Here is a 24114-nt window from a genome sequence, read left to right on the forward strand (position 1 = left end):
GGTTCAAGAGCTTCTCCTGCCTCAGCCTCCCAAGTAGCTGGGATTACAGGCATGCACCACTACACATGGCTAATTTTTGTATTTGTATTTTTTATTTTTTTGAGATAGAGTCTGGCTCTGTCACCTAGACTGGAGTACATTGCTGCTATCTCCACTCACTGCAACTTCTGCCTCCTGGATTCTCCTGCCTCAGCCTCCCAAGTAGCTGGGGTTGCAGGCATGTGTCACTATGCCCAGATAATTTTGTTTTCAATTTTTAGTAGAGACAGGGCTTCACCATGTTGGCCAGGCTGGTCTCGAACTCTCAACCTCAGTGCTCTGCCCACCTTGGCCTCACAAAGTGCAGATTATAAATGTGAACCACCACGCCCAGCCTGGGTTTGCTCTTTATCCAGCACATTCTAGAGTCTTCTCCTGTAGCACATGCTCTCAGGATTGAGGTGTCTATGGGTTTGGATTTCTTGACTACGTGTTTCCTGAGGTCAGAAGCTGTATCCAGGACATCAGCTGGGCCTAGCCCAGCTGAAAGCCAAGTCCTCCATCCCACCCAAAGTCTGGGGCATCTGATGGCAGATGACCCCATGGGTGCCTCCCCATGCCGCACCCACACCTTTCCTTCAGAGACAGCTGAGCCAGGCCTTGGTGACTTGTGCCTACCCCCAACAACCTCATCCTGTCCTCAAGGGTGCTTGGGGGATGGGAGGGGCATGTGGAGAGAGGCTGATTATTCATTAAAAAGCAAGTCATTCATGGATCCTGCTTTATTCCAATACAAACCATCAAGGGTATTAAATACCATATCCAGAGATAGATGTGGGTTAGAATAACTCAGGCCCACTAGGGATCCTGGTGGCCAGAATATCAATGAACACCGGGCCCCTTGGCTTGGGGCCCCGGACTGAGCCTGGGCTGGGCAGATGTGGGGCACCTCAGGGAGGACAAATCATGATGAAAATAACATCGACGCCACTAGACGTCTCTCACCCAGCATGTTCCAAGTTCCAGGCAGGGGCCACATGCCACAGCTACAAGCCTGATGTCATCTCACTCTCGAAAACCTTATGAAACAAATTCTATTTTTACCCCCACTTTGCAGCTAAGGATAATTGAGCGCAGAAAAGTTTTGAAATTTGATGGGGTCACACAGCTGGCAAGGGGCAGTGCTGAGATATCAGCCTGGGCTCTTTTTACTTTTGTTATTTTTATTTTTTTGTTTTTTTAGAATAGGATCTTGCTTTGTCACCCAGGCTGGAGTACAGTGATTCAATCACAGCTCATTGCAGCCTCAAACTCCTGGGCTCGAGTGATTCTCCTGCCTCTGCCTCCTGGGTAGCTGGGACTACAGGGACATGCCATCATACCCAACCAACTTTTTAGGAGAGATGGGGGTCTCACTATGTTTGGCAGGCTGGTATCAAACTCCTGACCCCAAGCAATCCTCCCACCTCAGCCTCCCAAAGTGCTGGAATTACAGGTGTGAGCCACCATGCCTAGCAGTGTGTGCTCTCAGGGTCCCAAAGGAGCTGGGCTGCCTCATCAAGGCAACCCTTCCATGGACAAATGGGGAAACTGAGGCAGGAGAGGACATTGCTTGATAAAATCATACGCCACACTGGAGAAATGTCGACCATGTCCCCTGAGGCCCAGTACAGGCCTCCCTGTCCTCTTCACCAGACTAAGAGTGTGTATGTGGGGGTGGCGATCCTTTCCAGAAAGAGAGGGATGTGGCTGCGCATGGTGGCTCATGTCTCTCATGTCTGAAATTGCAGCACTTTGGGAAGCCGTGGCAGGTGAATCACCTGAGGTCAAGAGTTCGAGACCAGGCTGGTCAATATAGTACAATCAAGTCGCTAGTAAAAATCAAAAATTAGCTGGGCATGGTTGTGGGCACCTAAAATCCCAGCTACTCAGGAGGAGGCTGAGGAAAGAGAATCATTTGAACCCAGAAGGCGGAGTGAGCTGAGATCGCACCAGTGTGCTCCAGCCTGGGTGACAGGGTGAGACTCTGTCAAAAAAGAAAAAAAAAACAAGAAAAGAAAAAAGAAAGGGAGAGGATGCTGGGGGCCCGATGGGCCAGGATTTGGAGGTCAAGGCCACCTGCCACTTCCTGCCTCCCTCCTCCCCTCATCCTTCTATCCTCTCCAAGCCCTCAGCAGCCCACCTGGGCTGAACCAACCCAACACTCCTCTGTGTCAACCCTGGAAGGTGCTCTCAGCCTGGCACAAGTCCCCATTGGAATTAAAATAAGCCTAGCCTAAATAGAAGCACAATGCCAGCATTGAAAACACAGCTGTGTCAGCAGAAACTGCAACTGGGTAGGGAAAAATGCACTTTGGGATTAATGCCATCCCCCCATGCCAGGAAGGGGTCCAGGCTGCCCCTGGCCAGGGCCACCTACAGGACTGTAAGCACCAACAGTTCCTTAAATGTCCCCGAGTGTGACAAAGTGGTGGAAGAGAGAAAGGGACTCTGCTTCTGTGCCCTGGCAGACAGCAAGCTCACAAGAGGTCAGGCAGCCCTCAGCAAGCTCTGCTGTCACTCTGGGGAAACTGAGGCTCCAAGAGTGGAGGTGGCCACCCAAGGTGGCACAGCGTATAAGGAGCAGGAGTGAGTCTGTGCTGCGGCACATGCCCCAGCCTGTGAATCCAGCGCTCACTGCAGGGCCCATCACTAGACTGGTGCACAGGCTCAACCGCTTCCGAGGTGAGTGTCGCCCTCTTGCTGGGACCAACATATAATGTCTTCAAGTATGGTTTCTATGGGCAGGTTTCCTAGTGTAATGATCTTTCATCCGGAAGAAAATAGTCTGTGAATAGGTCTTTATATTTGTAGTTTCACTATCATCAAACAAATAAATAAAAGCTGGTGAAATGTAATAAGAATCGGCCATATGATAAATTACTTAGAAAAAAATAAAACATGCAGAATGGCTCTTTAGGGCTTAAAAACATTCTCTGATACAATTTCATGCATACAAATATTACATGAGGTACATAGAAGTGAATTAATTGAGGACATTTCAATTTCAAAGTAAGTGCTATTAATGATTGTGATTAGGGTGACAGTGGTGATTTTTAAGTACATTTCAGGTGAAGTTTCACAGCATTTGTAATTTTAATCATGTGCATTTTAATCAACCAAAACATACATAAATAACTTCAATAACTGCAAATCTGAGGATCTGTGAACAATAGGAAAGTGATTTGGTGGTTGATGAGCCCTTAGATAGAACTCCAGGATAGATCATGGTCAATCAGGCAGATAAAAGAAGTCTGTGCTGAAATCCAGCATGAAAGTCAGATAATTCCTGCAAGGAATCTGCACTTTTCCGAAGGCAGATTCACAGTTTCGTTAAGTATGAATTTGCTAGCTTAAGTGGCAGATCATATTTCTGGCAAAGTGATAACTTCTTTAGGTCTAAGAATGGTTCCCCACCTCATCTCCTGTCCCCAGCCTCCTGCTCTGCCCTGACAGAGAAGCGGCAACGGACATAAATTTTATTGCCACGGACTTGGCTGCAGGGCAAGAGCTTCCAGTTTTTCAGCTGATATAAAAAGTAGCTAACTAGACATAGGCATGACAGTCCTCCCCTTCATATTTTTGGGTTTATAGAAATTGTGGTCATTGTAGTTTAGCCATGTGCTTGTGTAGACATCCTAACACCCTCGGATTCTAACATTTTTCCAGACAAAAGTTGCCTTTTAATCTTGACCTGTGTTTTCTAGTGAGAGTCTCTTTCTCATCTGAACATAAGCATGTATAAACTGCTTTGCACTGGAACATTCTCTTCTTTGTACAGTGGAAATTTCCTTCAATTATGAAGTAAGCAATCACAGTATCAGCCTGTTTGAGGATGTGAGAAGTTGGATGTTTAGACCTGAACAGGAAGGTGGATCTTGGAATTCTGACAGACCTGACTATTTCACTGCATGGGGAGCCCAGAGCTTCTCCTCTGGGAAACACTACTGGAAGCTGGATGTGGACGGCTCTTGGGACTGGGCTCTGGGCATCTGTAAGGACTCCTGGATAAGGAAGAAGGGCACCATGATTACATCTGAGGACATATTTCTTCTTTTATATGTGAAGGTGGATCATCATTTCTGTCTCTTGACCAGCTCTCCAGTGATTCCTCACTATGGAGAGAAACCTCTGGGCCGGGTGGGTGTGTTTCTGGATTTTGAAAGTGGAAGTGTGAGGTTTTTTTAATGTCACCAAGGACTCCCTCATATGGAGTTACCCGGCTGGCTCCTTACATTTCCCTGTCAGGCCTTTCTTTTACGCTGGCCACAGATGATCAGGATGAAGAAAGCTGACTGTTTGGGAACTGCATGTACGAGGGAGCCCTTCACTGTTGAAGCAAAGGAATCACACTGTTCAGGCTTCTTTTCTATTTTAGTGTCACCTCACTTTATTATGGTTAAATAAAAAAATAGGTAAAATGAAAACTACTTTTGTACACTTTCTTACAATTAAAATAATCTCTTATGGTCCATTACCTAAAATGTGTATTGTGATTTTCAACTGCTTTGTGAACGTATTGGATGGAATTCTGGAAATATGTGGGTGCGTGATTCCAGCTGAATGACCCTGGACAGACAGGATTTTGTACAATGCATTTGCAAGTGTGAGAGCTCCCTCCTGTTGAAACAGTAAATTCTACACATCACTTTAGGGGGAAAATTTATTTTACACATAAATTGTCACTGAATCTTTGGACAAAAATAGGGATTTAACAGTCGTGCATCCTATGGTGACAAAAATACATTCTGAGAAATGCATTATTAAGTGATTTTTATCACTGTGTGAACATCAGAGTGAACTTACGGAAACCTCGATAGAATAGCCTCTGCAGACATGGGCCAAATGGTGCAGCCCATTGCTTCTCTGAGAACTTGCTAGCAATGCCCGAGCAACAACCCAAAAGGTTTAACTTAACCACATTGATTTCGGTAGCAGTTTAATAAAGCAAACAGCATCACCCAGGGAAAAATAGACAGAGGAGCAGACTCTCTGCTTTAAAATGTGTTCATACTTCCCGTTCACACAGATTGTGAATTCTCACTGGTAACTAGACCTGAGACATGATCATTACCTCATGTTACAGTGGGAAAATATTAATATCGGGAAAGAAAGGAAAACAAGACAAAACAAGCAAAACCCAGTTCTGATGAAAACCCAGATTCTAGTGAGTCAACTGAGCCTGTCTACCCACCAAATGGTGATTTTCATGATCACTAATTAAATGATGGCAACAGATGTTCTACTTCCAGTCCAGCAGATGATCCTGACAGATGTCTGGGGTTCCTCAGTTGGGGCTGTTACCTTGAATATATTCAAATGGCCTCTCCAGGCAGCAGCTCGGACTAGAACACTCAACAGTTATATCACAGGAAGAGAATGTGGGATGGAATATATATTTAAGAAGTGGACATTGAGGATCTACATCCAGAGACTGGGGTCTTATAAAACATGAGATCCAACGTGCCCCTTATAGAAACACCGTTCCTGCTCCAGATTCCTGTAAAAGGACAATTGACAATGGAGACCAGGAAAATATTCTTTTGGAATTTTTTTCAAGATTTGGTATCAACTGGACAATCATTATGAACACCACATGGCAAAATCATCGAGGAAGATGCACAGGTTACCGGAGTAGAGGGAGGGAAGGATGGTCCATCTCCTTCAAGATGACCAGAGACAGACCCAGTACTTCTAGGACAGTGAGATGAAAAAGGTCAGTGCAGCCTTGGCAGGAAACCCCTCTGATGTCTCTAAGTGGCTGGAAACTACTCATGTAGGCCTTTTGAATGCCTTGACTTTTCAAGATTTCTTGATGATAAGAGCCACTGACTGGAGTTCATAATACACAGAATACCTTCAACATAGAGGGTGAGAAAGTCTTTCCCTCAAAAGCCAGAAGTTCAAAAACCTGAAGCCGAGTCATCCACTGGACCTTCCTGTAAGTGTGGACTAAAGAGAGAGAAACATTGGCTTTAGCCTCACATAAAAGCTGTTCCATTCTCACTGCCCTGTGGCTCCCATACTCAGAAGGGAGGGTGAGGTTAGGTCTTGTGACTATTCCTTCTTCTGGACTGTAGAACGTTTTGATGCTGACTCAGAGAGACGTTCTATGTTTACTAAAATCTAATGTCTATTAACATTCTGCTGTGAAGGAGATAGGCTGTGTCCTGTCACAGGCCTCTCACCCTGTGCCCGTAGGTTCCACTCCTCTGGCCCTTACTGATCCATGATGCCTGCCAGAACCACTGAAATTCTTCTCCCAATCCATCAGTCCTCCGTCCCAGTTCTCAGAACACAGGTCCCTGTCTATCCACTTTCTCATTACCTGCCCTTGCCCTTCAAATTCACAACATAAGAAAAGTTGGTCATCAAAATATCCTGGAATTGGAAACAGGGATTTGCTGTTTTGTCTGAGACCCAGAGATGCAGATGCAGGATTGAAAGGCAGGAGGAGGAAGCAAAAGTGGATGCCCTTGAAACTGCTCAGTCACATCCTTGTGACATCTAAAAAGGTAAAAGCCATTTGTGGTTAAATAATTGGAAAAGAGAAAGAGGACAGTCAAGTTCAGGCGTCTGTGGAGAAACAGAGGTTCTATCAGTGCCTGACATGAAGTAAAACTCTCTTACCTTAATGGGATGTACCCATGCATGTGTCAGAAAAGTAATCCTAGGTGAGGAAAAGCAAAGTCATAGTGAAGAAGGGATCCAGATAAAGAAGAGAACAGGCAACATTTCCTGCACATTTTAAAATGATTCTTGAGTGCTTACATTTCCTGGAATTAGCATGAAGTTCCTGCTGTGTATCAGTACCCAAGGTGAGAAGGACAGCCGAGAGTAATATGATATCATGGTTAAGAGGAATGTCTTAAAGTTAAACTGCCTCTGTGTGATTCCCAAACTCACTGCTTATAAGCCTCATTCCCAGAACAAAGTGCCTTTCTCAAAGCAATGTGTGTGGGTGTGGACCATATAGGCGTGTTATGCATATATTTACATAATACAGTGTTGGTGTATACACAGCAATTGTGTACACACACACACACATATCCTGTACCTGTTTATAATAATTGGATCAGTACCTTGCAAAAGGGTTAAAATTTACTTAAACAAAATAACAGCTACACGACAGATAAACCGTAAAGGTAATTCAGCCAAAAGAGAGGCCAAGAAATGGGAATAAGGGAAAGAGTAGAAACTTATGAGGAGGCAAGGGGAACAAAAGAGCAAATCACTGAGAGAGAACCCAAATTTAAGGTAGCAATGGGTGAAAGTGCCGGGAAAAGCCTTTTAAAAGTTCTTTAAAATTTCTAACATTTGCATCAGAAGACCGATTAGAAAGAGGACACATTTGCATATCACCTGGGATGGAGGCTTCATCTGGTTCCACACTCAGGGTTCTAAGACGCCATGGTCATGACATACAACAGACAGATCTCGAGGGTCACTGGAGCTCTCCAACCTGCCTCAAAAGAAAGCAGAAAATCCTGAAGGTCTCAGCTAAGGGATTCACAATCTAGGGCTTGGGCTTTAGCCATTGGACCTTCCAGTATGTTGTCCTCAATTTGCAGAGTCGTGACACAATGCTACTTTTCAGATCCCAGAGCACCTCAAGTGACACCACAGGCTGCTCTCCTAGGCTCCTAAGCCTTGCTGTGGCTCCTAGTCTTAGTTTGGAGCACCATGGTGGTTCTCAGCGACCCTTAGAGTGTGTGAGAAAGACACCCCTGTCAGTTCAGAATGGAGCCACACACACACAAAGGAGAGACTTAAGGAGGCTGTGTGAGGACACTGGGCATGTGAAGTATAACGGACTGAACCCATGTGTTCTGGCTTCAACATTTTTCCCAATCACCCAGGTGGGCACACACTCAGGACTCAACTTTCCCTTTGTTCAGCGATGCCTGTCAAGTGTCTTTAAATAAGCTCCCATAGATTAGGGAGGTCTAGCTCTTAGTTTAACAGGTTCCATGAAAGGCTTCACATGACTGATTATCTGTGAGAAATGAACCCTGATTTCATGGGGTTGAGAATATTACAGATTATATAGTGTCTTCACATTTCAATCCACATTTATTTTATGAATATGCTCCAAAATTTTAATTGCTTTCTGTTTTTTTAAATGTCTTTATATTTCAGTCCACCTTTATTCTGCAAACCATGCTGCAACTTATTTTATTACTTTCTAACTCTCTCTCTCTCTTTTTTTTTTCTTCAGACATGGGTATCTCATTTTACTACAGAATTCTGCATTCCCTATCTCCTGGATTATTATTTCAAATGTAAATAGGTTTTATACTATCCACTCCATAAGTAATTGATACTGCCTTTTACTTTGTAGTTTACCATATATGTTGGCTTATTACACTTTGTGTTTCTATAACAGAATTCCTGAGGTTAGGCATTTTGTAAAGGAAAGAAGTAAATGTCCACAATTCTGGCTACTGAAAGTCTAAAATTGGGCAGCTGGACCTGGTGAGGGATTCAGGTTGAGTTGATTTATTCCAGGAATTCGAGAAGGAGCAGGCAGGTACAAAGATATCACACGGTGAGAGAGAAAGCGAGAGAGAGAAACCAGGAAGACAGACTCTTTTTAAACAACTTGCTGTCTCAGGAGCAAACTCATTCCCGCTGAAGCTAAACTTCACCACCCCATCTCACCCCAACAACATGAAGGCATTCCCATGACCCAAACACCTCTCAGTAGGCCCTGCCTCTCAACACTGATAAATTGGAGATCAGTTTCAACATGGGATTTCACAGAGAGGAGCCAAACCATAGAATAGACGATAGCTTAAATGATGGCAGTCTTCATCGTTTTAAGTTTTATTTTCTCCTTCCCTATCACTTTATCTTTTTGTTATATATTGAAGATCCAGGCGATGTTTCAAAATCAGCACTATGAAATAAAATTCTGCTGTAATGATTTAAAACCTAAAGTAATGAAGTCCTTGCCTACACCTATGTCCTGAATGGTTTTGCCTAGGTTTTCTTCTAGAGTATTTATGGTGTTAGGTCTTGTGTTTAAGTCTTTAATCGATTTGGAGTTAATTTTAGTGTAAGGTGTCAGGAAGGGTTCCAGTTTCTGCTTTCTGCACATGGCTAGCCAGTTTTCCCAACACCATTTATTAAACAGGGACTCCTTTCCTCATTGCTTGTTTTTGTCAGGTTTGTCAAAGATCGGATGGTTGTAGATGTGTTGTGTTGCCTCCGAGGCCTCTGTTCTGTTCCGTTGGTCCATATGTCTGTTTTGGTACCAGTACCATGCTGTTTTGATACTGTAGCCTTGTAGTATAGTTTGAAGTCTGGTGGTGTGATGCCTCCAGCTGTTTTGTTTTGTTTTGTTTTGTTTTGTTTTTGCTTAGAATTGACTTGGCTATGCATGCTCTCTTTTGGTTCCATATGAAGTTTAAGGTGGTTTTTTCCAGTTCTGTGAAGAAGGTCATTGGTAGCTTAATGGGGATAGCATTGAATCTGTAAATTACTTTGGGCAGTATGGCCATTTTCATGATATTGATTCTTCCTAGCCATGAACATGGAATGTTTCTCCATCTGTTTGTGTCCTCTCTTATTTTGTTGAGCAGTGGTTTGTAGTTCTCCTTGAAGAGGTCCTTTACATCCTTTGTTAGTTGTATTCCCAGTATTTTATTCTCTTTGTAGCAATTGTGAATGGCAGTTTGTTCTTGATTTGGCTCTCTTTAAGTCTGCTATTGGTGTATAAGAATGCTTGTGGTTTTTGCACATTGATTTTGTATCCTGAGACTTTGCTGAAGTTGCTTAACAGTTTCAGGAGATTTTGGGCAGAGAAAATGGGGTCTTCTAGATATACAATCATGTCATCTGCAAATAGAGATAATTTGACTTCCTCCTTTCCTAACTGAATACCATTTATTGCTTTTTCTTGCCTGATTGCTCTGGCTAGAACTTCCAGTACTATATTGAATAGGAGTGGTGAGAGAGGGCATCCTTGTCTAGTGCCAGATTTGAAAGGGAATGCTTTCAGTTTTTGCCCATTCAGTATGATATTGGTTGTTGGTCTGTCATAAATAGCTTTTATTATTTTGAGATATGTTCTGATGATAGACTGGACAGTGGAAATGTGGCACATATACACCATGGCATACTATGCAGCCATCAAAAATGATGAGTTGATGTCCTTTGTAGGGACATAGATGAACATGGAAACCATCATTCTCAGAAAACTGACACAAGAACAGAAAATCAAACACTGAATGTTCTCACTCATAGGCGGGTGTTGAACAATGAGAACACATGGACACAGGGAGGGGAGCACTACACACTGGGGTCTTTAGGGGGGAAATAGGGGAGGGACAGCAGGGGGTGGGGAGTTGGGGAGAGATAGCATTGGGAGAAATGCCAGATATAGGTGAAGGGGAGGAAAGCAGCACATCACGCTGCCATGTGTGTACCTATGCAACCATCTTGTGTGTTCTTCGCATGTACCCCAAAACCTAAAATGCAATGAAAAGAAAAACCTAAAGTAATGATATTTTCTTAGACTGTGGGTCTGGATCTGGCATTCAATCTACTTCTTGATTTTGTTGACATTTGTCACTTAGAATTTGCATTCCATCATATTCAGGGAAACTTCAATGCAATATTTCTTTATATTAGTTCTTTATTTGTCTATATATTGTTTGTTAGCTACACATGTAGTTTATACTATGTTCTAAGCATTGCATTAGAAAGTGAGAATATAGTAGCAAATAAGACACATTCTGGACTTACCATTTTAGAATGTACAGTCTAATAGTAACAAGTATCTACAAACTCAATGAGAGTTTGTTGGATATTATAAGGAGCTAGCATAATATGCTTGGAGTGTGTAATAATAAATGTCTGGTCTACAGAGGGTGGGAGGAATTCCCTAAAAAGCATTTGTTTGAGATTTTCTGAAAAGTAATGAATGATTAGGATTTAGAGACATAAGCTGGCAGACACCTGGATCTACTCATCTAGATCAGACTTTAAGAGAAAACTAAGAGCTCTAGTGAGTTCAGTAACTGACATATTCAGCACTTTATTCTTCTACCCCAACCTGGTTTAAATATGTGAGTAAAACACATTGTTTTACAAAATAAAAATATAGTAAAACACAAGTCGACAAAGATCTAAGGTACATAAGGGGTTGCCAGGTGGGTCGGGGGTGGTGGAGGTGAAAAGAATAAAGAGTACCATTAAAGGTATTCGGTTATCTTTGGGGGCACAGAAGTTGTCCTGGAATCAGATAGTTATGATTGTTGCACACATGTTTATTTAAATAAAAATTGATAAACAAATGTATATAATCAATGTGCTTATCCCATTTTATAAACACACAGTAATGTTGTTGATTCTCAAGTTATAATGAATACAAAGATAGTCACACGTTGTCCTGCTGTCTCGCAAGAAAAGGTTTGGGTTTGAAGTTTCTTTAAACAGGGGAATTCACCAAGAAATCGTCATGAAACTGGACTATCATGGGGAGCGAGGACAAAAGAAAGGGGATAGAAAAAATAAAGAGAGAAAAAAGGCTGTATACGAGGGAAGATTTACAAATATCATAAAAGCTGTCAACTGTGTTATCATTATCAGAAAACACCCCAACCCATCCCAAAGGCCTTTGCACATAGTGAGTTAAGGTTAGGGAGATGGAAACGCTATAAAGATTGTTTTTCTTTAAAGAAAACAGGAAAACTGCTCACCACGTTGGCCACGCTGGTACGGAACTCCTGACCTCAGGCGATCCTCCCTTTTTAGCCTCCCAAAATGCTGCTATTACAGGTGTAAGCCACCATGCCCGGCCAGCTGATAACTGTTTTGAATTGTGCACCAATATTTACTTTAGTGTCTGTACTGCAATTTTCATTTCTTGTAATACACATATCAGGATTGAATATCCAAGTTATAAGTTGGAGCTTGGCACAGCAGCTAGAGTCTGTCATCTCAGCACACTTGGAGGTCAAGGCAGGAGGATCACTTGAGTCTGTTTCACTTGTGGGCTTGGAGAAGGAGTGCATGGTTCTATTGAGTGGTGAAAGTAGATTTCAGCAGATAAATGGGGTGGCAGAGGAGGATGGAGTCGGAAGGTGGTCTTCCCCTGAAGCACAACCTCTCAGCAGCAGGGCTGGCCTCCAGATGCTCTCAGCTGAATTCCCTGTCACTCCACCATTGATGACCTGCCACATCTGCTGGTGCCTGTCAGTGTGCTCTTCTTCTTTAGGGCCAAGCTTCCCTAGAGGCTTACAGGGTTCTAACACTTTACAGTTTGTTTAATCTATTATTCTGAATATCAACTGATTGTATATATTGTTTACAACACACACTTTGAATGAAGAGACCCCCCAAAACAGGCTTTGTGTGAGCAACATGGCTGTTTATTCACCTGGGTGCAGAAGTGCTAAGGCCAAAATGGGCATTAGCAAAGGACAGTGTGACAGGAGTTGGTTTTATAGGTTTAGGGTGGGCAGTGGAAAGTTATAGAGTAAGGTCAGTTACAGTGGTGGGGGTAGGGGTAAGGAGTATACATTACCATAAGTTCCGTTACAATGGTGGGGGGGATAAGAGTAGTTAAGATGGTAGGATGGGGTGAGAGGTATTCACGTTATCATAAGAACAGTTAGGATGGCAGGGTTGGGTGAGGGACTTGTCCGGGCAAGCTCTGCTTGGCGATCAGGGACAACGGTGAATGCAGGCTGGGGGTGGGAGATGATCAGAAGGCAGGCAGAGCTTCAGACTTTCAGGATCCAGGCTTGCGTATGGAGACCTGACATATATGTGTATGTGTGTGTGCCTACATATGTATATATGTGTATATATGTAGCTATATGTGTATGTGTATATATGTATACATGTGTGTACATATGTAAACAAAAAGTCATCAACACTATTTCATTTCTAAAGTACTTTCTCCTTCTCCATCTTGCTGCTTCCTCTGGTGACTTTCTCATTATGCAGTAAACAACCCTATCTTTGACCTATTCAGGAGAGTCGTAAAAAATAAAAATAAAAACAAACAGAAACTGAGATGCATGTTTCCTTTCATTATTTTTTTGTTTATTTATTTACTTATTTTGGTGTTTGCTTCTTCTCTATTTTCTGTTCAACACTGTTTTTGAATCTATCAAGAAAAATCACTTAGCGAGGCAACATAATAGATGACTACATGAGGGGGGAGCGAAAGTGATAAAGGAATACGTAATATTGATGCATTAATCAAGATCACCCTCAATAAACACTAGATTCTGTTTGGTATTTGTGGAAACTGAAAGAACACCTGCTAAAATCCAGGAAAAAGGAGGTTACCTCAGTTTCAGCAGGTATGTCTGTCTCAGAACCAGATTTCATGGCCTGGGTGCCAGGACTTCCTGAGGAGCAGAATGAGGGTATTGATGGTAGCAAGAGGCGTTATGGGCTGTTGGGACTTGGTGTGTGAAAGGCAAGAAGCGCACAGTTCGGGAATGCACGTGCATTGTGGGGAACCTCGCTGACATGCAGATTCTGATGCAATAGGTCTGGAGCCAGTGATTCTACACTTCTAACCCACTCCCAGATGATGTCAATGGTGCTGGTCTGGGGACCACACTGTGAGCATCAAGACTGTAGCAAGATGCTCCATCTCTACCAAACACCTTTTTGAGAAAGAGGCATGCTGGGCACAGTGGCTCCTGCCTGTAATCCCAGCACTTTGGGAAGCCGTGGCAGATGGATCACCTGAGGTCAAGAGTTCAAGACCACCTTGACCAATATGGTGAAAACCCTGTCTCTTCTAAAAATACAAATATTAGCCAAGTGTGGTGGCAGGCGCTTGTAGTCACAGCTACTCAGGAGGCTGAGACAGGAGAATTCCTTGAACCCAGGAGGTGGAGGTTGCAGTGAGCCAAAAAGCAACAGAGCAAGACTCCATCTTTTCAAAAGAGAAAGAAAGAAAAAGAAAGAAAGAAAGAAAGGAAGGAAGGAAGGAAGGAAGGAAGAAGGAAGGAAGGAAGGAAGGAAGGAAGGAAGGAAGGAAGGAAGAAGAAGCATATGGGTCAGGCGAAGTGCCTCATGCCTGCCATCTTAGAAGTTTGAAAAGCTGAGGCTGTCGGATCAACTGAGGTCAGGAGTTCAAGACTAGTCTGGCCAACATGGTGAACGCCGTCTCTACTGAAAACACAAAAATTACCCGAACGTGGTAGCACATGCCTGTAGTCCGAGCTACTCAGGAGGTTGAGGCAGAGCTGCTTGAACCCGAGAGGCACAGGTTGTAGTGAGCCATGACCGCACCACTGGACTCTAGCCAAGATGACGGAGCAAAACTTCGTGTCAAAAATAAAATAAGCCAGTCACGGTGATGCCCGCCTGTAGTCTCAGCTACTAGGAAGGCTAAGGCAGAAGGATCGCCTCGTTGACTTTGGAGCATCCTGGGGCTCTTTCCTGGGCCTCCTGCCTGCGGGCTATCACTCTTTCTCCTTCGAAGGCGCTCCTCCAGAGTCACGGTCTCCAAAGAGTCCCAGTCTGGAGTCCAGAATGGCACATCCAGCGGCCTGGCTGATACCTGTTCTTGGCCGTCTGCCTTGCCGCCTCTCTAGATGGTCCTCTCCAAAACCGATCAGGACATTCCGCGCCCCCCCCCCCACTCCCTATCCCCCAACCCCCAGGCCCCCAACCCCGAAGCTACAAACCTAGTCCTCCCCCAACTCTGAGTGTGGCAGTCGCTCTGGCCTACATCCTTGGAGTCACCCTCCACTTTTTCCTCTCACCCGCATCCCAGGTCTCCGCAAAGGCCGTCAGCTCTGCTTTCAAAGTACAGCCAGAATCTGGCCAGGTCTCAGCCCCCGCACTGCCCCACCCGTGCCCAGGCCCTGGCTGCCTTCCTGTTTCTCTGCCAAGACCCCAGTAGCTGGTCCGAACTCTCGAGTTCCCAGGGAGGTGGTGGTCGTACTCACGGCGCCACCGCCAACCATCAGCGCGCCCCTTCCGAGGGAGGGAGCCCACGAGGCCTCGCCAGATCCAAAACCATCCGGGGTCACCTCCAGGACCCCTGGCCCTCCCGCCCAGCCACCCCGCCCCGCGCCGCCCCAGCCACTCGGTCCTCCAGGTGCACACCGGGGCTTCAGAACCGGCGGTCACCTCTGCCTTCCAGGCCCCTCGCCTCCTTCCGGGGCAGAAGAGACTTTGCAGCGCCACACACGAAGCGGAGGGGCCCGTTTCCCAAGGCTCCACTTGGGCCTCTAATCTGTGGGAGGGAACGCTTGCTCCCCGGGGCTGCGCCCTCGCCTTCTCGAAATCTCCCCGGGCCGGGCGGTTGAGAATTGGTGAGAGCGACGGAGATGTAAGTACCTGTCTCCTTGTGCTCAGCGACACAAATGATGTCATCCCATATCTATAGTACATATAACGAACCAAGTCCAGCAAGGTGACGTCGGGGGTTGGCAACATGGGTGCTCACGCAACATTTCTTTCAACGTATGTGTGAAAAAAAATGTGATAAAAAGTGTTGGAAGTCCACTAGGTCAGGACTGAAAAAGAGGAGGGAGGGGGAGAGAGAGAGAGAGAGACAAGAGGAGGAGGGAAGGGGAGGGGAGGGGAGAAAGAAGAGAGGAAGAGAGAGATGTTGGAAAGAAAAGCCTCCTAGAACTCTTCTTGTCTTTTTCGTTTAGGGCTTTCCCTATTGAAGGGCCTAGAAGCAGAAGGAGCTTTCCCGCGATCCCGATCCCGGGGATGAACAAGCGCTTTCCGGTTCCGTGGCAGGCGAGCTGGCAGGGAGAAAGGAGCTCGGCGCCTGTGGGGCGGGGCATGCCAATTGAAAATGGCTGTTTCCCCGGGGAGCTACGGGAGCAAAAAGAGAATGTAAATATCCCCCGAAAACTTGTAACAGTAGTACTTATACAACGTAGCAAGTTGTAACAGAGTACTGTGTGAAGGTAGGGAAGGGAGGGCTTGTTGACTTGAAAATGATTTTTCTTACCGTGAGCTCAGGGTGAGTGGATGGATGTGTACCGTTTGCTGTGTGGCGGCCACGATAATCGGTTCTTGGCCTTTTGGCTAAGATCGAGCGTGGTATCTATTCTTATCAGTTTGATCGCTGATGCATCTTCTATCCGAGGACTGTCTATTAAGTGGTTTTTTGAGAAGGAAGATGGAATAGAACACTTGTTCTGTCCACTCCACGCATTGACCTGGGATTTGGCTCTTTAAGATTTTCAAAGTGGTTTTCTTGTCTTCTCGTATCTCAGTAGCAGACACTGCTCTGCTTGTGACTTCATCTGCGTGCCGGTCAGCGAGGCTCTCTAGGGGTAGGGCTGCAGTGATGTCATGCTTAAGACTTCAACGAAGTGTTGTTTGCTGGTAACCTGACACACCGAGAAGAGGGTAATTTGGTAAGTTTTGGACAATCTAATGTTCTGGTTAATGCTGTTCTTGGGTTTTTTCCTCTCTCTTCTTTTTCTTCCAGGTAAGTTTCGCTTTGTTGCCCGGGCTGAAGTGTAGGTCGCGTGATCTCTGCTCATTCTAACTTCCGGTTCCTGGGTTCAGGCCATTCTCCCGCCTCAGCCTCCCCAGTTCTTGGGACTACAGGCATGCACCACCACCCCCGGCTCACTTTTCTATGTTTCCTTATTTCTTCTTATATATTTATTTTTTAAAGACCGGGTTTCACCATGTTGGTCAGGCTGGTCTTGAACTCCTGACCTCAGGTGATCCACCCGCCTTTGCCTCCAAAGTGCTTGGATTTCAGGCATGAGCCACCATGCCTGGCCTGTTTATTTTTTTTGAGGGAAAATCTCGCTCTCTCCCCGAAGCTGGAATCCAGTGGTGTGATCTTGGATCAGTGCAACCTGCACCTCCCAGCTTCAAGCTATTCTCCTGCCTCAGCCTCTGAGTAGCTGGGACTATACTCCTGCCTCAGCCTCCATTTTAGCTGGGACTATACAGGTGCTTGTCACCACACCTGGCTAATTTTTGTATTTTTAGTTGAGGTAGGGTTTCACCATGTTGGCCAACATAGTCTCAAACTTCTGACCTCAAGTGATCCACTGGCCTTGGCCTTCTAAAGTGCTAGGATTACAGGCCTGAGTCACCCCACCTAAACTCTGAGTTTTTTATTCCCTCCCGGTGGGGAATTACCAGGTACCCTGCCTGGTCCCTGTGAATAAGAAGGGTGGCTTTTCTAGGAAACCTCATCAGTGGCATCTTTCAGTTAGCCAAGAGTGGGGAGAACTTTTTTCTCGTGCTTTGTGTGGGAGCTTAACTGTGGTAGAATAAAACATCAGTTATGTTTCTATGGTCTTGACTCCAAAACTTGGCTCCCAAAGAGCATCCCAGCACCCACCCAGGGCTTGAGGGAGTTCACTGCCAAAAAAGGAGGGACATAAACCTGGCTGGCTCTAGGTTTTAACACTGGTACAGCTCTAGAGCCTTTAGGGAACATAGGTGGTACCGTGTAGTGGATATAGCAGGACTTTGAGTGAGACCGGTGCTGTGCTGGGTTGGAGTCTGAACATGCACAGTACCGGTGGTGATAGCCACAGAGTTGCTTCCGTCTCCTCACCCTCAGTTCCAGGCATCGTAGCACAGAGAGAGATTCCGTTTGGTTGGTATAAAGGGAAAAGAACAAGAGTATCTGCCTGATAATCCAGAGAATTCTTCTGGATCTCATCTAAGACCACCAGGGCAGTACCTCTATGAGTCTGTGAGAATCACAGCATTATTGGGCCTGGGGGACACATACCCTGGAATACCCAGAAAGCTTTCCCAAGAAGGACACACATAAACAAGCCCAGACTGGGAAAAATTCAATAAATGATGAACTCTTCCATGCAAAGACAAAACAAACATCCATGGGCATCAAGACCATCCTAGAAAACATGGTCTCACCAAACCAACTAAATAAGGCACCAGGGACCAATTCTAGAGAAACGGAGACATGTGATGTTTCAGAAAGAAAATTCAAAATAGCCATTTTGTGGAAACTTCAAAGAAGTTGGAAGGGCCAGGTGTGTTGGCTCATGCCTGTAATCCCAGTACTTTGGGAGGCTGAGGTGTAAGGATCACGAGGTCAGAAGACTGAGACCATCCTAGCCAACATAGTGAAACCCCATCTGAAAGAAAGAAAGGAAAGAAAAGAAAGAAAGAAAGATTGGAGGCCAGGCACAGTGGCTCATTTCTGTTGTCCCAGCACTTTGGGAGGCCGAGGAGGCAGATCACAAGGTGAGGAGATCGAGACCATCCTGGCTAACACAGTGAAACCCTGTCTCTAATAAAAATAAAAAATAAGCTGAGCATGATGGTGTGTGCCTGTAGTCCCAGCTACTCAGGAGGCTGAGGCAGGAGAATCGCTTGAACCTGGGAGGTGGAATTTGCAGTGAGCTGAGATCACTGCACTCTCACTGCACTCCAGTCTGGGAGACAGAACAAGCCTCTGTCTCAGAAAAAAAGAAGAAGAGGAATTGAAGAAAGCACAGAGAACAAATTCAGATTTCTATCAGGTGCATTTAACAGAGATTCAGATTATTTTGACTGGGTGTGGTGCCTCACAACTGTAAACTTGGCAATTTGGGAGGCTGAGGCAGAAGGATTGCATGAGTCCAGTAGTTCAAAACCAGCCTAGGCGACAGGGTCAAATTTTGCCTTTACAAAAAAAAAAAAAAAAAAAAAAATAGCTGGGCATGGTGGCACACCCTTGTAATCCCAGCTTCTCCATAGGCTGACACCTGAGTGTCACATTAACCCAGGAGGCAGAGGTTCCAGTAAGCCAAGATCACACCATTGTACTCCAGACTGGGTAACAGAGTACGACTTTTTCTCAAAAAAAAAAAAAAAGAAGACTCAGATCCAAGATGGCCAATTAGAAGCAGCTCAGGATTGCAGCTCCCAGTGAAAGTGCAGAGGGTAAGTGGATGCCGTATTTCCAGATGGATTTTTATTGACCACAGACCAGGAGGTTCCCAGGTGGAGGAGCCCCACGGGTCACCAGTGCAAGCTGTTTTTGGCCAGCACAGGTGATTTACCAGCACCCCGGCATGGCAGTTCTCCATACAAAATACACAGTTCTGGGCACTGTTTTAGCAGGTGATTGGAGCTCCAGGAAGGCAGAATCACCCATTCATCTGATTAAAAAGGGGACTGAAACAGGGAGCCAGGCCAGGAGATTCCTGGGCAAAAAAAGCACCACAAATCTCAGTGTAGCCATTTCAGCCGGTGCAGAGGGTCACCACACGGGAAATCACACAGATCCTGGCACCTTTTCAACAGGTGACTGGAACACCTGGGAGAGAGTCCACCGTTCAACTTAAAAAAAAGGCTCTGAGGCAGGGAGCCAGGTGATCAGGCTCAGCTGGTCCCACCCTCACAAAAAAAACAGCAATTGGAAATGCTCTGGATTGAGAGTTTCACAACAAGCACAGCTGAACCCGGGAAGGTCCAGCTCTGTGGGGGAAGGGTGTCCACTATTACCGAGGCACTCCACCACTATGGAGGTATTCCTCCAATTGCTGAGGCAGCCGGCTCTTGCAGAGGCAACCCGCCACTACAGAGGGAGTCCACCATTGTAGAGGTGGGCCGGCTTTGCCAAGGCAGTTCTAACTACACCCGTATAAACAGTACCACAGGGAAGTTCACATGACAGCTGGGTGGAGCCCACAGCAGCTCAGCAAGACCTCTGCAGGCAGACAGTGATTAGGCTGCCCCCCACTGGGCAGGGCAGCCCTGATAAAAAGGCAGCAGCACAATGGAAACTCATAAATAAAGCCCTAACTACCTGGGACAGAGCACCTGGGAAAAGAAAAAACTGAGGGGGTTATGAGTTCTGCTGCAGCAGACTTAAACGTACCTGCCCAGCAGCTCTAAATGATCAACGGAGATCACAGCTCAGCACTTAAGGACAGACTGTCTCCTTAAGCAGCTCCCTGACCCTGTATATCCAAAGAGTCACCTCATAAAGGAGAGCTCAGACTGACATTTGGTGGGTATCCTTCTCAGACAAAGAGAGCAGAAGAAGAAACCGGCAGCAAGCCTTAGTGTTTGGTAGCCACTGCAGGTGATCCCCAGGCAAGCAGGGCCTGGAGTGGACCTCAGCAGTCCTACAACAGAGGGGCCAGACTGTTAGAAGGAAAACTAAGAAACAGAAGGAAATAACTTCACCATCAACAAACTGGATGTCCACTCAGAGACCCAACCTGAAAGTGAACAACTTCAAAGACAACAGGTCGATAAATCCACAAAGATGGGAAGAAACCAGCGCAAAAAGGATGAAAGCACCTGAAACCAGAACGCCTCTCCTCCTACAAGGGATCACAACTCCTCACCAGCAAGGGAACAAGGCTGCATGGAGAATGAGTGTGATGGATTGACAGAATCAGGCTTCAGAAGGTGGGTAATAAGAAACTTCTGTGAGCTAAAAGAACATGTTCTAACCCAAAGCAAAGAAACTAAGAACGTTGAAAAAAGATTTGATGAAATGCTAAAGAGAATGGACAACTTAGAGAGGAATATAAGTGAATTGATTGAGCTGAAAAAGACAATGCAAGAACTTCGCGAAGCATGCACAAGTTTCAACAGCCAAATTGACCAAGCAGAAGAAAGGATATCAGAGGTTGAAGATCAACTCAATGAAATAAAATGAGAAGGCAAGATTAGAGAAAAAAGGGTAAAAAGGAATGATCAGAGTCTCCAAGAAATATGGGACTATGTAAAAAGACCTAATCTACATTTGATAAGTGTACCTGAATGTGACAGAGAGAATGAATACAAGCTGGAAAATACTCTTCAGGATATCACCCAGGAAAACTTCCCCAACCTAGCAAGGCAGGTCAATATTCAAGTTGAGGAAATACAGAGAACACCACAAAGATATTCCTCAAGAAGAGCAACCCCAAGGCATATAATCATGAGATTAACCAGGGTTGAAATGAAGGAGAAAATGCTAAGGGCAGTCAGAGAGAAAGTTTGGGCTACCCACAAAGTGAAGCCTATCAGACTCACAGCAGATCTCTCAGCAGAAATCCTACAAGCCAGAAGAGAGTGGGGGGCCAATATTCAACATCCTTAAAGAAAAGAACTTTCAACCCAGAATTTCATATCCAACCAAACTAAGCTTCATAAGTGAAGGAAAAATAAAATCCTTTGCAAACAAGCAAGTACTCAGAGATTTCATCACCACCAGGCCTGCTTTACAAGAGCTCCTGAAAGAGGCACTAAACATAGAAAGGAACAACCAGTACCAGCCACTCCAAAAACACACCAAATGGTAAAGAGCATCAACACAATGAAGAAACTGCATCAACTAATGGGAAAAACAGCCAGCTAGCATCAAAATGGCAGGATCAAATTCATACATAACAATATTAACCCTAAATGTAAATGGACTAAATGCCCCAATCAAAAGACACAGACTGGCAAATTGGATAAAAAGGCAAAACCCATCGATGTGCTGTATCCAGGAAACCCATCTCACATGCAAGGATACACAAAGTCTCAAAATAAAGGGAAGGAGGAAGATTTACCAAGCAAATGGAGAGCAAAAAAAAGGAGGAGTTGCAATTCTCATCTCTGATAAAATAGACTTTAAAGCAACAAAGATCAAAAGAGACAAAGAAGGACACTATATAACGGTAAAAGGATCAATGCAACAAGAAGAGATAATGATCCTAAATATATACGCACCCAATACAGGAGCTCCCAGATACATAAAGCAAGTTCTTAGTGACTTACAAAGAGACTTAGACTCCCACACAATAATAGTGGGAGACTTTAACACCAGATTGTCAATATTAGACAGATCAACGAGACAGAAAATTAACAAGGATATCCAGGACTTGAACTCAGACCTGGACCAAGCAAACCTAATAGACATTTACAGAACTCTCCACCACAAATCCACAGAATATACATTCTTCTCAGCACCATATCACACCTACTCTAAAATTGACCACATAATTGGAAGTAAATCACTCCTCAACAAATGCAAAAGAACGGAAATCATAACAAACAGTCTCTCAGACCATAGTGCAAACAAGTTGGAACTCAGAATTCAGAAACTAACTCAGAACCGCAGAGCTTCATAGAAACTGACAACTGGCTTTTGAATGTTGACTGGATAAACAATGAAATGAAGGCAGAAATAAAGATGTTCTTTGAAACCAATGAGAACGAAGACATAACATACCAGAATCTCTGGGACACATTTACAGCAGTGTCTAGAGGAAAATATATAGCAATTAACGCCCACATGAGAAGCAAGGAGAGATCTAAATTTGACACCCTATCATTAAAATGGAAAGAGCTAGAGGAGCAAGATCAAAAAAACTCAAAGCTAGCAGAAGACAAGAAATAACTAAGATCAGAGCAGAAATGAAGGAGAGAGAGAGACAGAAAAAAACCCTTCAAAAATCAATAAATCCAAGAGCTGTTTTTTTGAAAAGATCAACAAAATAGACAGACCACTAGCCAGATTAATGAAAAAGAAAAGAGAGAATAATCAAACAGACGCAATAAAAAACGATAATGGGGATATCACCACAGATTCCACAGAAATTCAAACCATCATCAGAGATTATTACAAATAACTCCATGCACATAAACTAGTTAACCTGGAAGAAATGGATAAATTCCTGGACAGTTGCCTCCTCCCAAGCCTAAACCAGGAAGAAGTCGAAACCCTGAATAGACCAATAACAAGGTCTGAAGTTGAGGCAGCAATTAAGAGCCTACCACCCAAAAAAAGCCAAGGTCCAAATGGATTCACAGCCGAATTCTACCAGACATACAAAGAGGAGCTGGTACCATTCCTTCTGAAACTATTCCAAATAATCCCAAAATATGGAATCCTTCCCAAATCATTTTATGAGACCAACATCATCCTGATGCCAAAACCTGGCAGAGACTCAGCAAGAAAAGAAAACAACAGGCCAATATCCATGATGAACATAGATGCAAAAATCTTCAATAAAATACTGGCAAACCGATTGCAACAGCACATCAAAAAGTTTATCCACCATGATCAAGTAGGATTCATCCTGGGGATGCAAGACTGGTTCAACATACACAAGTCTATAAACGTAATTCACTACATAAACAGAACCAAATACAAAAACCACATGATTATCTCAATTGATGCAGAGAAGGGTTTTGACAAAATTTAACTTAACAGCCCTTTATGCTAAAAACCCTCAATAAACTAGGTATTGATGGAACATATCTCAAAATAATAAAAGCTATTTATGACAAACCAACAGCCAATATCATACTAAATGGGCAAAAACTGGAAGCATTCCCTTTGAAATCTGGCACTAGACAAGGTTGCCCTCTCTCACCACTCCTACTCAATATAGTACCGGAAGTTCTAGCCAGAGCAATCAGGCAAGAAAAAGAAATAAAGGGTCTTCAAATAGGAAAGGAGGAAGTCAAACTGTCTCTATTTGCAGATGACATGATTGTATATCTAGAAGTCCCCATTGTCTCAGCACAAAACCTCCTGAAAATGATAAGCAACTTCAGCAAAGTCTCAGGATACAAAATCAATGTGCAAAAATCACAAGCATTCCTATACACCAATAACAGACTTAAAGACAGCCAAATCAAGAACGAAATGCCATTCACAATTGCTACAAAGAGAATAAAATACCTAGGAATACAACTAACAAGGAATGTAAAGGACTTCTTCAAGGAGAGCTACAAGCCACTGCTCAACGAAATAAGAGAGGACACAAACAGATGGAGAAACATTCCATGTTCATGGTTAGGAAGAATCAATATCGCGAAAATGGTCATACTGCCCAAAGTAATTTACAGATTCAATGCTATCCCCATCAAGCTACCAGTGACCTTCTTCACAGAACTGGAAAAAACCACCTTAAACTTCATATGGAACCAAAAGAGAGCCCACATAGCCAAGTCAATTCTAAGCAAAGAGAACAAAGCTAGAGGCATCACACTACCAGACTTCAAACTATACCACAAGGCTACAGTAATCAAAACAGCATGCTACTGGTACCAAAACAGAGATATAGACCAATGGAACAGAACAGAGGCCTCGGAGGCAACACAACATATCTACAACCATCTGATCTTTGACAAACCTGACAAAAACAAGCAATGGGGAAAGGATTCCCTGTTTAA

General features: G+C 44.4%; 1 non-coding gene across 1 annotated transcript; it reads left to right on the forward strand.

Annotated features, from left to right (window-relative positions):
* The first annotated feature begins 16024 nt into the window (after nt 1-16024).
* On the forward strand, nt 16025-16216 carry LOC135276111 (U2 spliceosomal RNA). The gene has a single exon (XR_010343723.1). It is a non-coding gene; the product is annotated as a U2 spliceosomal RNA (small nuclear RNA).
* Nucleotides 16217-24114: the final 7898 nt, after the last annotated feature.

Source organism: Aotus nancymaae, unplaced genomic scaffold (assembly GCF_030222135.1).
Source record: "Aotus nancymaae isolate 86718 unplaced genomic scaffold, 86718_ANA_hifiasm-v0.15.2.pri h1tg000001l, whole genome shotgun sequence".
NCBI lineage: Eukaryota > Metazoa > Chordata > Mammalia > Primates > Aotidae > Aotus > Aotus nancymaae.